This window comes from Helianthus annuus, chromosome 8, assembly GCF_002127325.2.
Source record: "Helianthus annuus cultivar XRQ/B chromosome 8, HanXRQr2.0-SUNRISE, whole genome shotgun sequence".
Lineage (NCBI taxonomy): Eukaryota > Viridiplantae > Streptophyta > Magnoliopsida > Asterales > Asteraceae > Helianthus > Helianthus annuus.
In genome coordinates, this window is record NC_035440.2 from 70864602 (window position 1) to 70878503 (window position 13902).

Consider the following 13902-nt stretch of genomic DNA (forward strand, 5'->3'; position numbering starts at 1 on the left):
CTACTTCTTCTTGGATAATGGCATTCCTTTCTGGTGCAAACTTCCTCCTTTTTTGATGGATTGGTTTGATAGACCTGTTAATGCCAAGTTTGTGAGTAATAATATCCTTAGATATACCTGTCATATCTTCATGTTTCCAAGCAAAGGTAGATTTTCTTCTTTTGAGGAAGGACATCATGTCTTCTTTCATCTTGCCAAGGATCCCTGATCCGATATAGATTTTTGATTCAGGATCACTAGGATCCAAGAGGATTTCATCCACATCTTGTTCCCTAGCCTCCAAGACATTCCTCGGAGGATACTGTAATTGCTATTGCTCCCTTGGCTTCGAGGTTGGCTTCATAGATGAGGTATAACAATCCTTAGCCTCCTGCTGATCACTGTCGATCTTGATTATCCCCCATGGGCTAGGGAGCTTCACACATTGATGGTAGGTGGACGGGACTGCTTTCATATCATGTATCCAAGGCCTGCCAAGGATAACGTTGCAACAAGATAAACAGTCAATAACACAAAATTTCTGATAATTATGTAATCCTTCCACGTAGATTGGGAGTTTGATGTCCCCCAGAGTTTTCTTCGTTTCTCCACTGAATCCTACAAGCACGGAGGATCTCGGTGTGATGTCTGATTCTGGGATACCCATTTTCTTCAGAACATCAAGCTGGATAATGTTCACTGAGCTCCCTCCATCAATAAGGATTCTGCGGACAAAATGGTTAGAGATAAAGAGAGTGATAACTAAACTATCATGGTGAGGATCCTGAATGTTAATGCGATCATCCTCATCAAATGTTATCATCTTCCCTTCTGAGACACTTGATGTTCTAATAGGCCTTTCACCATTGTCCATTTTTGATTCTTTTGCATGTCTTTTGGCCGCCGAGAAGGATGTACCACAGATGTCTGATCCTCCGGATATAAAGTTGATCACTTGTGCATTTGCCGGAGGTGCTGGAGCTTTTTCGGGGATCCTTTCAGGATCCTGGGTCCTTTGCTTTTTTCTCCCCAACAATTCTTTTAGATGCCCCTTGCTTAACAGATATCCAATCTCTTTTCTTAAAGCTATGCATTCTTCAGTTAGATGCCCGAAATCCTCATGGTATGCACACCATTTCGACTTGTCTTTAGTCCCGGATGGTTTATCGTTCTTCCTGGGCCATCTAGCCTTTTCACCTAGATTCTGCATTGCAAGGATCAGTTCATGATTATCAACGGAAAAACAGTATTCTGAGATTGGAGGATAATCTTCATCATCCTCTTCTTGGTCAACAGCATGCACATTCTTGTTCTCATTTCTATGGTAGGATTTGAATTTGTTGTTCTTGAAGGAGGATCCTTGCTTCTCCTGTTTTGAGGATCCTACTTGTCTCTCCTGGATCCTCTTGTCATCCTCTAGCCGGATGAACCTGAGTGCTCGAGTTCTTACTTCATCTAGATTCCTGCATGGTGTCATAACAAGATCATCATAGAATAATGAATCCTTAAGCAGTCCCATTTTGAAGGCTTCAACAGCCGTAGCCATATCCAAGTTGGGAATGTCCAAGGATTCTTTACTAAATTTAGTTATATAATCCCTTAATGATTCATTATGATTTTGAGTTATCCTGTACAAATCACTGGTTAATTTTTCAAATTTTCTGCTACAAGAGAATTGGTTATTGAATAAATTAACTAAATTAGCAAATGAAGTAATAGAGTAGGGGGGAAGACTTAGCAGCCACTTAAGAGCTGATCCAGTAAGAGTGGATCCAAATCCTTTACATAGGCATGCTTCCTTCAACTTTTCTGGGATAGGATTGATCTCCATCCTCTCCCTATATTGTGCTATGTGCTCCTCTGGATCCGTTGTGCCATCATACAGCTTCATGGTAGGGATATGGAACCTTTTGGGTACCTCTGCATCACAAATTGGTGGTGCAAAACGAGATACCTTGTGGCTTCCATCTGCAATCTCTGGGATAGGCTTGACTACCCCTGGAACACTTGAGATCATATCTTTTAGCTTCTGCAACTCCCTGGCCATAGCATGATTGGTACCTGTATCCTGCATGAATCCATGGTTAGCGGTAGGATAATTATTTAAAGTGTTACCTCCCATTGGGTTCAAGTTAGGGAACCCATATTGCTGGGATCCTGGAACAACGGAGGGACCAGTGGAAGCAATGGTCTGCATTGGAATGAAGTCCCCTTGATGGACATCTAGACTTCCTGTTTGCAAACTTTTTGGGGATCCTGGTATCTGGAAGGATCCTGGTGTCTGGGATGATCCGGGAACGAAGGAGGATCCTTGAACCTGTGATGATCCTGGAACAAAGGAGGATCCTTGAAACTGCTGTGCCCCCGGATAGGCTCCTGAATTCATGAAGGATCCCATGTACTGAGGATAGGATCCTACTGGCTGAAAATGTGAGCCTGATGTCTGAGTCATTGCTGCCGAGTTGAGATGTGATCCTCTTGACTCCCCTATGATTTGCACGTCCGGGATCCCTGATGGCTGGGAAGTGATCATTGGAGTATCGAAGCTCAAGGATTTGGGCATCAGTGGGGAGTGATCCTCTGCCGCTTTCTTTTGTCTTTTGAGGTCTCCAATTTCCCTGAGGATCCTGTCATTAGTCTCATCCTGCCGCTGCATACGATCCTTCATCTGCAAAATTAAAGCAAATATATCACTAGTACTGGGAATAGAAGAATTCATAGCAGAAGAAGATGGAGGTTTAGAGAAAGTGGGAGTTGATCTCTTCTCAGTATTTTTCTGAGATCCTGCCGGTGGAGGAGGCAAAGTGGTCTGTGATGAGGTGACTGCAGACATCGCCGTGGACGTGTTCTTCAATGATGAAGCCATATAACTCTTTGAAATGATTTCGAACAAAAGATTTTCTTATGAATGAAGCACCAATTGCCCCACGGTGGGCGCCAAACTGTTTTGGTCAAAAATCACACAAGGATAATGTAACCAAACTTTATGTAAACGGGGTATGATGCTTGGTTAATTATGAAAGTAAAGGATCACTTCTGTGATAAAGATGCAAAGACACAACGATTTATACGAGGAAAAAGCCCTTGATCAATATATGATCTCCGGCATAAAAAACCTCGGGTGATGGCAACTACCGATCACCAAACTTCAATATAAGAACAAAATGATTACAACTTCGGATGATAATGAGCTGAGTACAAGGATCACTATTTTTTCGAGTGTCTAAGTGTGTGAGAGTTGCGTTGTATGTCGTGTGTCCCCTTCCAAATGATGGAGAGTGGTATTTATACAAGTGTAGGTGACTTATTTTAGGTAAAAGGACTAATTATCAGCTCATTACCCCTTTAGAAATAAAAGACAATCTAGCCTAAATTGCTGCCCATGAATCAAGCCATGTTTCCATATCCTGTGCAACGTCTATCTCCGATTAAGCTCTTGCCATAATTGTGAAGACGCGTCCCTTGATCATGATGCTTAGAGCGTATCCTGCTAGATATTCCTGCAAAAACAACATTGCATTAAGCGAAGATGATCGTTAGTATGAGGATCCTATAATGTCCCATGATCCTGATCCTGAAGTCCAGCTGAGGATCACTGTCTGCCAAAGAAACAAGGATCACTGGTTAGGATCACGTGTAAGGATCACCTATAATAAAAATCCAGCCCTAACAATAATGGTTCCCAATTTATTGGGGGCAGAACCACTAACTTTTGTGACAGCTGGGGATTAAGATGATAACATCAACACCAGTCCACCCACAAGCTAATGGTCAAGCAGAATCATCCAACAAGATCATCATCAACAATTTGAAGAAGAAGCTTGGATCCAAGAAAGGGAAATGGGCAGAAGAATTACCTTATGTGCTTTGGGCTGATAGGACAACCCCTAAGAATGCTACTGGTCAAACACCATTCTCTTTGGTATTTGGGGCAGAATCAGTGATCCCAACAGAAATGGTAGTTCCAACTGCTAGAACAAGTACTCGTGATCCTGAGGAAAATGATGAGAACCTGGCTCAAGACCTGGATACTATTGAGGAAATCAGGGATCTGGCTAGGATAAGGATGGCCAGTTATCAACAAGGAATGGCTGGTGCTTACAACAAAAATGTCAGGATCAGGAAGTTTCAAATTGGTGATATGGTGTTAAGGAAAGCATTTCAGAATACCACCAATCCTGCTGATGGAAAATTGGCACCAAAGTGGGAAGGCCCTTATTTGATTGAAGCTGAAGCAGGAAAGGGGGCATATAGATTGCTGACCATGGAAGGTGATTTGTTACCAAGAGCTTGGAATGCTGTCCATCTTAAGAAATATTTCATGTGAGTAGGATCCTCCTGGCACGTATGATCCTTACATTAGGGGTATCCTTGAAGGATCCTTAAAGCATCAATGATCCTTACTCTGGTAATGTCCTAATCTTGAACTATTCATTTCCTTATTTTCTCATATAAGGATAAGGATCATGTGTCCTTTATCCATCTCTCACATGATTCTGAGTTTCGAAAGTTCAGGTATTCTTAGCATAATGTTGATTATCTACAAAAGCAATCCAGATCCTTGGGTTTAACCCCAGTTATTTGAGCTTGACCCCAGTTCCGCCTGTAGCGCATGATGATCCTGGTATAGTTCAAGGCATTGGGACCAGTACTCGCTTTAGGGCTGATAGTTCCATTGTAGTGGCTATACCTAGGATCCTTCGTATAATGGTAGACGTATACATCCGTTCCTAAGGTTTCTAACGTTTTCACGATAGCTAAGGTTTTGGCATTATCATGTCACTAAGTTTGGATAGTCGCCAGTTAGGGCCATACTCCAGTTTACACACGATCCTTGGGCTTGTCCCCAGTTATACTTGGGCTTGTCCCCAGTTATCCTTGGGCTTGTCCCCAGTTGCTAACTCTTATCTTATATTGGCTTAGTCCCAAGTTATGCTCTATTTCAGGTCCTTGAAGTTAAACAACTAAGGATCCTTGATCCTTATCTCTCTCTAAGGTTTATCTTATAGTTATCCTGATTATGGTTAGTATCCTAACTTGGATCCTCAGGTATGATCCTTAACTATTTTTATCTTATTCATTGTTTATTTGAATAACTCTTATACTATGACAACGGAACTTATGATCCTTAAAACATATACTACTTTTTGGGATTTTACAACCATAGGATATTTGATCATGGATCATATCCTAAATGTTTTCAGTCTGACTTATTCAAAATTGCTTATTTAATAAATGCACATCAAAACCGTTGAGAATCAAAGGAACTAAAAGGATAACAACACAAGATAAGCGACAAAAGATTAGGATTTTATTTATTAACAAAAAGACTAACCCTTAAAGGTTGTCAAAATTACCTACCCCAAGCATCTACCAGCAATACGTGGCCCGTCCGCTGGGGTAGGTAAAGGGTGTCCATGATAGTAGGTTTGAAGGTGTGCAGGAACATAAAGGCGGCAGGATCACAATGGTTTCATCCCCCAAACAGAGGATCCCTCCACCATTTGCAATCCTGCCTATTGTCTGAAGGATCCTTGATCCTTAAACCTAAAGCTATTGTTCAAGAGTACAGACCATCATTGTTTAACAAACCACCATCAAACAAAAAACACTACTGAATTTAAAAAAATGGGCTCCGGCTAAGTCTCGAAATTTCCATCATTGCCCAATCCTGCAGCCTAGACCTTCGCTGCATCACCACCTCCGGCTCCACTTGCTTCACCACCTTCACCCTTGCCTCCAGCCTCAATGGTCAGGATCTCTTCAGCCTCTTCTTCATCCTCCAGTTCAGCCAGCCTTGCCTTCCAGCCCTCCACATCCCAGGTGCTCCTGTCAAAAGCAGGATCCTGAGCTTCCAGGGCCATTTGCAGCTTGGTCTTGTACATTTCTATGGCGGCGGAGACCTTGGCATCTTCGGTGATCTCGTGCCTCTCATAGTCAAAGTTGATCAACACCTTGGCCGTCTCGTTTCTGGCGTTCTGAAGATCCTTCTGAAGATCAGCTATCTTGAGGTCCTTTAGCACGGCAACCTGTTGAAGATCCACAATCTTGCTATCCTGATCCTCAACATGGCCAACATAGGTCTCAATTTCAACAAATTTCTGCAAAGAGGACAAAGGATAAGGTTAGAACCAGATGATCCTCATATCAGCAGGATATAGGAGCAGGGATGGTGATCCTTACCTCATTGAAGTAATCGAGGAATTGTTGGCGGATCAAGGGGAGACCTTGCAGATCCTCAGCTTCGGAGGCATTTCTCTTCTTGCCTCCCTTTCCTTTGAGGGGTGCCTTGGGGATCGAAGTTGACGGGCTGGTAGGAGCTTTTCTCTTGGAGGATCTAACGGTGGTGAGATCGGTGACGCTGAATTTTGAAGCAGACTTGGTGGACTTTCCGGCACCTACACAACCAAAATGAGATAAGTATCTTAATTTCACTTGAATTTCATTATTTATTTGAATTATTAAGCAAGGATACTTACTTGACATCGTGACAGAACCAGAGGATACTTCCTGAGAATCTTAGGTGGTAGTCTTGAAAGTTCTTGTTTCAGGGTCGAGTCTCTTGAAGGCAGAGAGTCTCTTTTTAGCAGCAGGAGTCAATCTGAGATGTGAAACGGAGATAGCTGCACAACAAGAAAGCAAAACAAAATCAGTGATCCTCATATTATAAAGTTCTCTGGTGATCCTTCTCAGGATCCTCCATCCTACCATGGGTAGCCCACTTCTTTGGTAGATCCTTCCCATCAGGGATAGAATCTCTCCTGACAAAAAAGAAGTGCCGCTTCCAGTTGGTATCGTTTTTGGTAGCCTTGAAGATCGGATGCTCCTCCCCAGGTTTTCGTTTGAACCAATAACGATGGGAACCAAAGGTGGTAAGATCATACAGTTCTCCCAACTCAGCCATGCCTAAATCTATCCCCTCCTGCTCGATGATCCTTTCAAGGGTATATAAAACCCTCCAGATCATCGGCATGGCTTGGATGTAAGATATGCCGGTCAGGGAAAAGAAGGATTGGGTGAAAGCTGGAAAGGGATATGTGTAACCTATGGTAAACGGGGTAACGGGAAACGCAACCCAGTTATCAGAAATGTGATCGCTGAGGGCGTTGGGATCAAAGGATTTGAACACCGTGTTCGCCGGGAAGCAGTAGCGGATCCTATCGATTTGTGGATCGGAGAAGCAACATCGTTCTTTTATGGAATCTTCAATGATTCCTTGGCTTTTTAGTGGGCTGTTCTTCGTGTGATCCTTGGAAGGGGAGTTTCGGAGCAACATTTTGGTAGAATAATGGAAAGGGAAGGAAAACAGAGCAAAGAAAGGAAGAAGATGAATACCTGTTTATCTTCAGAATGCAGTTATAAAGGGAGTAGCTCTGGAATTTAAATGCATACGATCATATCCATATCTCCTATTTATAATGATGATTCTGCAGGGGTGTCACTTCTGTGACGTCATGATGCAACGGATAGTTCGATATCAACGGCTATATATCTGTTGAGTTTGTTGCAGATAAGATCAAGAAAACATAACTCGTTAATTTTACATTTTACTCCTTATATTTTGGGGGCAATTGTTAGGGGAGGATTTTCTAACAATTAGTGATCCTTATTTGCTATCCTAATTAGTGATCCTTACTTCTGTGACAGATAGTGATCCTCAGAAGAGCTTCAGGATCAGGATCATGGATCACCCTAAGGATCCTCATACTAACGATTGGCTGTTTGTGTTTCGTATTGTTTTGTAGGAGTATTGAGCTTGACTTGGTCTTGGCAACGTTACTATGGAATATTCCATGGGTATTTCGCACACATTTGAATAGAAATGGAAGTTGTGGAGAACGTGGGAGCATGGCACAAAAGTCGGACAGTTAGTTAGCTTAGTTAGCTTTCATTTTTAAAGGGGTGACGAGCTAAATTTAGAACACTTAGCCATTTTCGGTTACACACACACTCTTGTGCAATTGCAGTCTCAAAGCTCTCAACAAACACTTAACAATTCCCACACTTTTACACGATTAACCATAGTGATCCTTGTACTTAGCTCGTCACTATCCGAAGTTGTAAACTTTTATTGATTTATTTGAGCTTGGTGATCGGTAGTTTCCATCACCCGAGGTTTTTTATGCCGGAGATCATTCATTGATCAAGGGCTTTTTCCTCGTATAAATCCTTGTGTCATTTGTGCAATTTACATCGAAGTGATCCTTATTATTGTTCTTCATTTCAAGCATCATTCCCCGTAACTAGGAGTTTGGTTCCATTATCCTTGTGTGATTTTTAACCAAAACACATGTTATTCAATATTGTAAATTGAGATACCTTAATTTTGAAAGCTCTGGGGTTTTCTCCTGTAGGGATCTCTCCGTGTTGGATATATCTCATAATTGGGAGGATCCAGGATCCTGATTGCGGAGCATCACTAGGTATGATTGCAGAATCCTCTCCTATCTCCATAGCCACATGATCCTCAATAGCAGGATTCAGGATATGGATAAAGGGGATTTTGATATCCTCTGGGATCTTCAAAGATGATCCTAAGTTGGCCAATGCATCAGCTTCTGCATTCTCTTCTGTTGGTACCTGTGTCAAACTAAAAGATACAAAAGAGAGTGCCAACTCTTTGACTATCTCTAAGTATTTGATTAGCTTTTCACCTTTAACAGCATATGATCCATTAAAGTGATTAGTGATTAATAATGAGTCTACATGTACCTCAAGATACCTGATCCTCATATGCTTGGCAATTTGCAAACCGGCTATCAAGGCTTCATACTCAGCCTCATTGTTACTAGTTTGGAACTCACAAGCTATAGAGTGGGGTATTATGTCCCTTTGTGGCAATTTTAGTAGTATTCCAAGCCCGGTTCCTTTGAGATTAGAGGCTCCATCAGTGAAGAGTATCCAAGGATCCTTAGTTTCCTCTAGCTGTTGGACTTCTACTACGGCTTCCCTTTGCAAGTCACAACTGAAATCTGCCACAAAGTCAGCTAAGGCTTGGGATTTGATAGCGGTTCTAGGCTCATATCTTATATCATAAGCACTGAGCTTCACTGCCCATTTAGCCATCCTTCCTGACATTTCAGGTTTCCTGAGAACATTCTTAATTGGAAAATTAGTCTTAACAATAATGGCATGAGTTTCAAAATAATGTCTTAATTTAGTGGATGCCATGATTAAAGCAAGGATAAGTTTTTCTAAATGTGAATACCTGGATTCAGCATCAAGCAAACTCTTACTTACATAATAAACAAGATGTTGTGTACCTTCGTGATCCTTAACAACGACGGCACTTACTGCTTTTAAGGATACTGCTAGGTATAAGGATAATATATCCCCCTTTTCTGGTTTCATCAAAGCGGGGGCTGAGGATAGGTAATCCTTAAGAGCTTTGAGGGCATTTTCATGCTTCTCAGTCCATTCAAATTTCTTGTTTTTCCTCAGGATGTCATAGAATTCCTTGCACTTTTCTGAGGATTTGGATATGAATCTGTTTAAGGCTGCGATCCTGCCTGTTAATCTTTGGACATCCTTAGCATTGGCAGGTGATTTAATGTTCACAATAGCCTTAATTTGCTCTGGACTTACTTCAATGCCCCTCTTAGTCACCATATAGCCTAGGAATTTACCTGCTGTAACACCAAAGTGACACTTGGAAGGATTAAGTTTCATATTAAATTTATCAAGGATATTAAATGCTTCCTCCAAGTCTTTAAGGTGATCCTCAGCTTTTTTAGACTTAACCACCATGTCATCTATATAGACTTCCATAGTGTGTCCAATTTGATCCTTGAACATCATGTTGACTAGCCTTTGGTAAGTTGCACCTGCATTTCTTAGTCCAAATGGCATAGCAATATAACAGCAAATACCAGTTGGGGTCATAAAAGGCTGTATCCTCTTGATCAGATGGTTCCATTTGAATTTGGCGAAATCCAGATGAAGCATCCATAAAAGGTAACAGTTCATGACCCGCGGTAGCATCCAGCATGGAGTCAATGTGGGGTAACGGGAAAGGATCCTTGCGACATGCCTTATTTAAATCAGTAAAGTCGACACATACCCTCCACTTTCCATTTTTCTTTTGAACAACAACCACATTGGCCAACCATCTTGGATACTTAACCTCTCTTATCATACCTGGTCGGAGTAATTTTTCTACCTCCTCATGGATAATGGCATTTCTTTCTGGTGCAAACTTCCTCCTCTTTTGATGGATTGGTTTGAATGACCTGTCAATGCCAAGTTTATGAGTAATTATGTCCTTAGATATACCTGTCATATCTTCGTGTTTCCATGTAAAGGTAGATGTTCTCCTTTTAAGGAAGGATACCAAATCCTCTTTTATCTTGCTAAGGATCCCTGATCCTATGTGAATCTTGGATTCAGGATCATGAGGATCCATAAGGATTTCTTCTACATCCTGCTCTCTTGCCTCCAAGACATCCCTTGGAGGATACTTTAATTGCTATTGCTCTCTAGGCCTTGAGGCTGGTTTCATTGATGAAGTGTAGCAGTTTTTAGCCTCTTGTTGATCGCTCTCAATTTTCACCACCCCCATGGACTAGGAAGCTTCACACATTGATGATAAGTGGATGGGACTGCCTTCATGTCATGTATCCAAGGCCTAAATTCTGCATTTCAAGAATCAGTTCATTGTTATCAACAGAAAAACAATATTCAGAGATTGGAGGATAATCATCATCATCCTCTTCCTGTTCCACTGCATGCACATTCTGGTTATCAGAATTGTTGTAGGATTTGAACTTGTTGTTCTTGAAAGAGGATCCTTGCTTTTCCTGTTTTGAGGATCCTGCTAGTCTCTCCTGGATCCTTTTGTCATCCTCTAACCGGATGAACCTAGGGGCCCTGGTTCTTACTTCATCGAGATTCCTGCATGGGGTCATAACAAGATCATCATAGAACAATGAATCCCTAAGCAAACCCATTTTAAAGGCTTTTACAGCCATAGCTATATCCAGGTTAGGGATATCTAAGGATTCCTTACTAAACTTAGTGATATAATCTCTAAGTGATTCATTTTGACCTTCAGTTATCCTATACAAATCACTAGTTAATCGTTCAAACTTTCTACTACATTAAAATTGGTTATTAAACAGGTTAACTAGATTAGCAAACGAAGTAATAGAGCAGGGGGGAAGACTTAGCAGCCATTTAAGAGCTGATCCTGTGAGTGTGGAACCAAATCCCTTGCATAGACATGCTTCCTTTAATCTTTCTGGGATGGGGTTAATCTCCATCCTTTCTCTGTATTGAGCTATGTGTTCTTCAGGATCTGTGGAGCCATCATATAACTTCATGTTTGGTATCTGGAACTTTTTGGGTATCTCAGCATCACAAATAGGTGGTGCAAAACAAGATATCTTATGGCTCCGATCTGCAATTTTAGGAATAGGCTTAACCACCCCTGGAACATTAGATATCATATCCTTAAGCTTTTGTAATTCTCTAGCCATAGCTTGATTAATACCTGTATCCTGCATAAGGCCATGGTTAGTGGTATAAGAATTATTGAAAGTGTTACCTCCCGGTGGATTCAAGCTTGGAATCCCGGATGTAAATCCATATTGTCGAGGCTCTGGTATGATTGAAGGACCAGAAGAAGCAATGGTTTGCATTGGAATGAAGTCTCCTTGATGGACATCAGAACTTCCAGGTTGCAAACTTCTTAAGGATCCTTGATCCTGGGGAACATTGGATCCTTGATGCACTGTGAATGGGGGTCTTGGAGGATAATCCATGGATCCGAAAACCTGAGAGGATCCTTGAGGCTGAAAGGAGGATCCTTGAACCTGAGAGGATCCTTGAACTTGAGAGGATCCTTAAACCTGAGAGGATCCTTGAACCTGAGAGGATCCTTGAACCTGAGAGGATCCTTGAACCTGAAAGGATCCTTGAACCTGAGAGGATCCTTGAACCTGCTGCGTCCCCATGTATCCTCCTGAGCTGACGAAGGATCCTTGATGCTGAGAGAAGGATCCTGCTGGTTGAAAATAGGATCCTAAGGCATGAGACGTTGCCGAGGATCCGTAGTGCATTCCTCTTGTTCCACCCAAGTATTGGACATCTGGAGCTGCAGAATGCTGAGAGGTTATGACCGGAGTGTCGAATTTCAAAGATCTGGGCATCAATGGGGAATGATCCTCTGCCAATCTCTTCTGTTTCTTGATATCACCAATTTCTCTAAGAATCCTTTCGTTGGTCTTATCCTGCTGCTGTATGTGATCCTTCATCTGCAAAATTAAAGTAAAAAGGTCACTAGTAGTAGGAGTATAAGATGCAGAAGAAGTTGGAGGTTTTGAGAAAATAGGAGTCGGTTTCTTTTCAGCATTCTTCTGGGATCCAGAAGGTGGTGGAGGCAAAGGTGGAACGCCTTGAGATGAATTGACCGCATACATAGCACTTGATGTGGTTTTTCCTTGAGAAGTCATCTGGTTGAATGTGATGAACTGGAGTAACCGAAATGAACGAAGTTTCTCGAAAATGAAGCACCAATTGCCCCACGGTGGGCGCCAAACTGTTTTGGTCAAAAATCAAGCAAAGATAATGCAACCAAATCTTTATGTGTGAGGTGTGATGCTTGAATCAATGAACAATATTAAGGATCACTCTGAAATGTAATGAACCAGTGACACAATGATTTATACGAGGAAAAAGCCCTTGATCAAGAGTTGATCTCCAGCATAAAAAACCTCGGGTGATGGAAACTACCGATCACCAACTTAAATAAAATAAAATGTGTGTTATAACTTCGGATGATAGCGAGCTAGTTACAAGGATCACTAGAGTGAAATGTGTAACCATGGTGTGTAACCGCCGAGCAAAGTGTTGTGAGCTGACGAGAGAAGTATGAGTGTGTGTGTTTTAGCCAAAAATAGCCAAGTGTTCTAATCTAGCTCACTATCCCCTTTTAAATTTAGTAAATATCTAAATAACTAACTATCTGCAATTCATGCCCTCTCCCCACGATCTCCATAACGTTCACCATGGTCAAGCACGTGCGGAATAAAAGAGAATATGCTCCAGGAATATCGCCATGACTAAGTCCAAACACGTACTCCTGCAAAACAATCCCATATTCAAAGCAGACAATCGTTAGTGTAAGGATCACTATAATGATCCTGGATCCTAATCCTACAATACTCTCTGAGGATCACTAATTCAGACAGAATTAAGGATCCTGAAACCCGATAACAATTGAGGATCACTGATCACAGGAAAATCTTCCCCTAACACTTAACACTTACAGTTGTGTCAACAAAGCATAAAAATCAATAGAACTTTAGGATTCTGGATCCTTAGCTGTTAAACTTCGTAAACCTGTCACAGTATATAACTTGGGACTAAGCCAAATCTCAAATGAAAGAATCATTAGTAACTGGGGGCAAGCCCAACAAGTCGGGGACAAGCCCAAATAGAATGGGGACAAGCCCAACAAACTGGGGACAAGACCAAATATACTGGGGACAAGCCCAAATAAACTGGGGACAAACCCAACAAACTGGGGACAAGCCTAACAAATTGGGGACAAGCCCAAATATATTAGGGACAAGCCCAAATAAACTTGTGTAAACTGGAGTATGGCCCAAACTGTCGACTATCCCAACTTGAGTAACATGAAAATGCCAAAACCTTAGCTAACGTGAAAACGTTAGAAACCATAGGAACGGATGTATGGTACGTCTACCATTTTACTTAGGATCCTACATATATCCAACAGTAATGAAATTGTCAGCCCCTAAAGCGGGTACTGGTCCCATTGCCTCGAACTATACTTAGATAACGTGCGCAACTGGCGGGGTGTCAAAACCCAATTCGTGTGAAAGGTGAAGACCTTTAAATCGTAGAAGGTAATGGATACCTTAGACTGGGGACAAGCCCAAAAACTTTGGAGAGGTGGCCAAC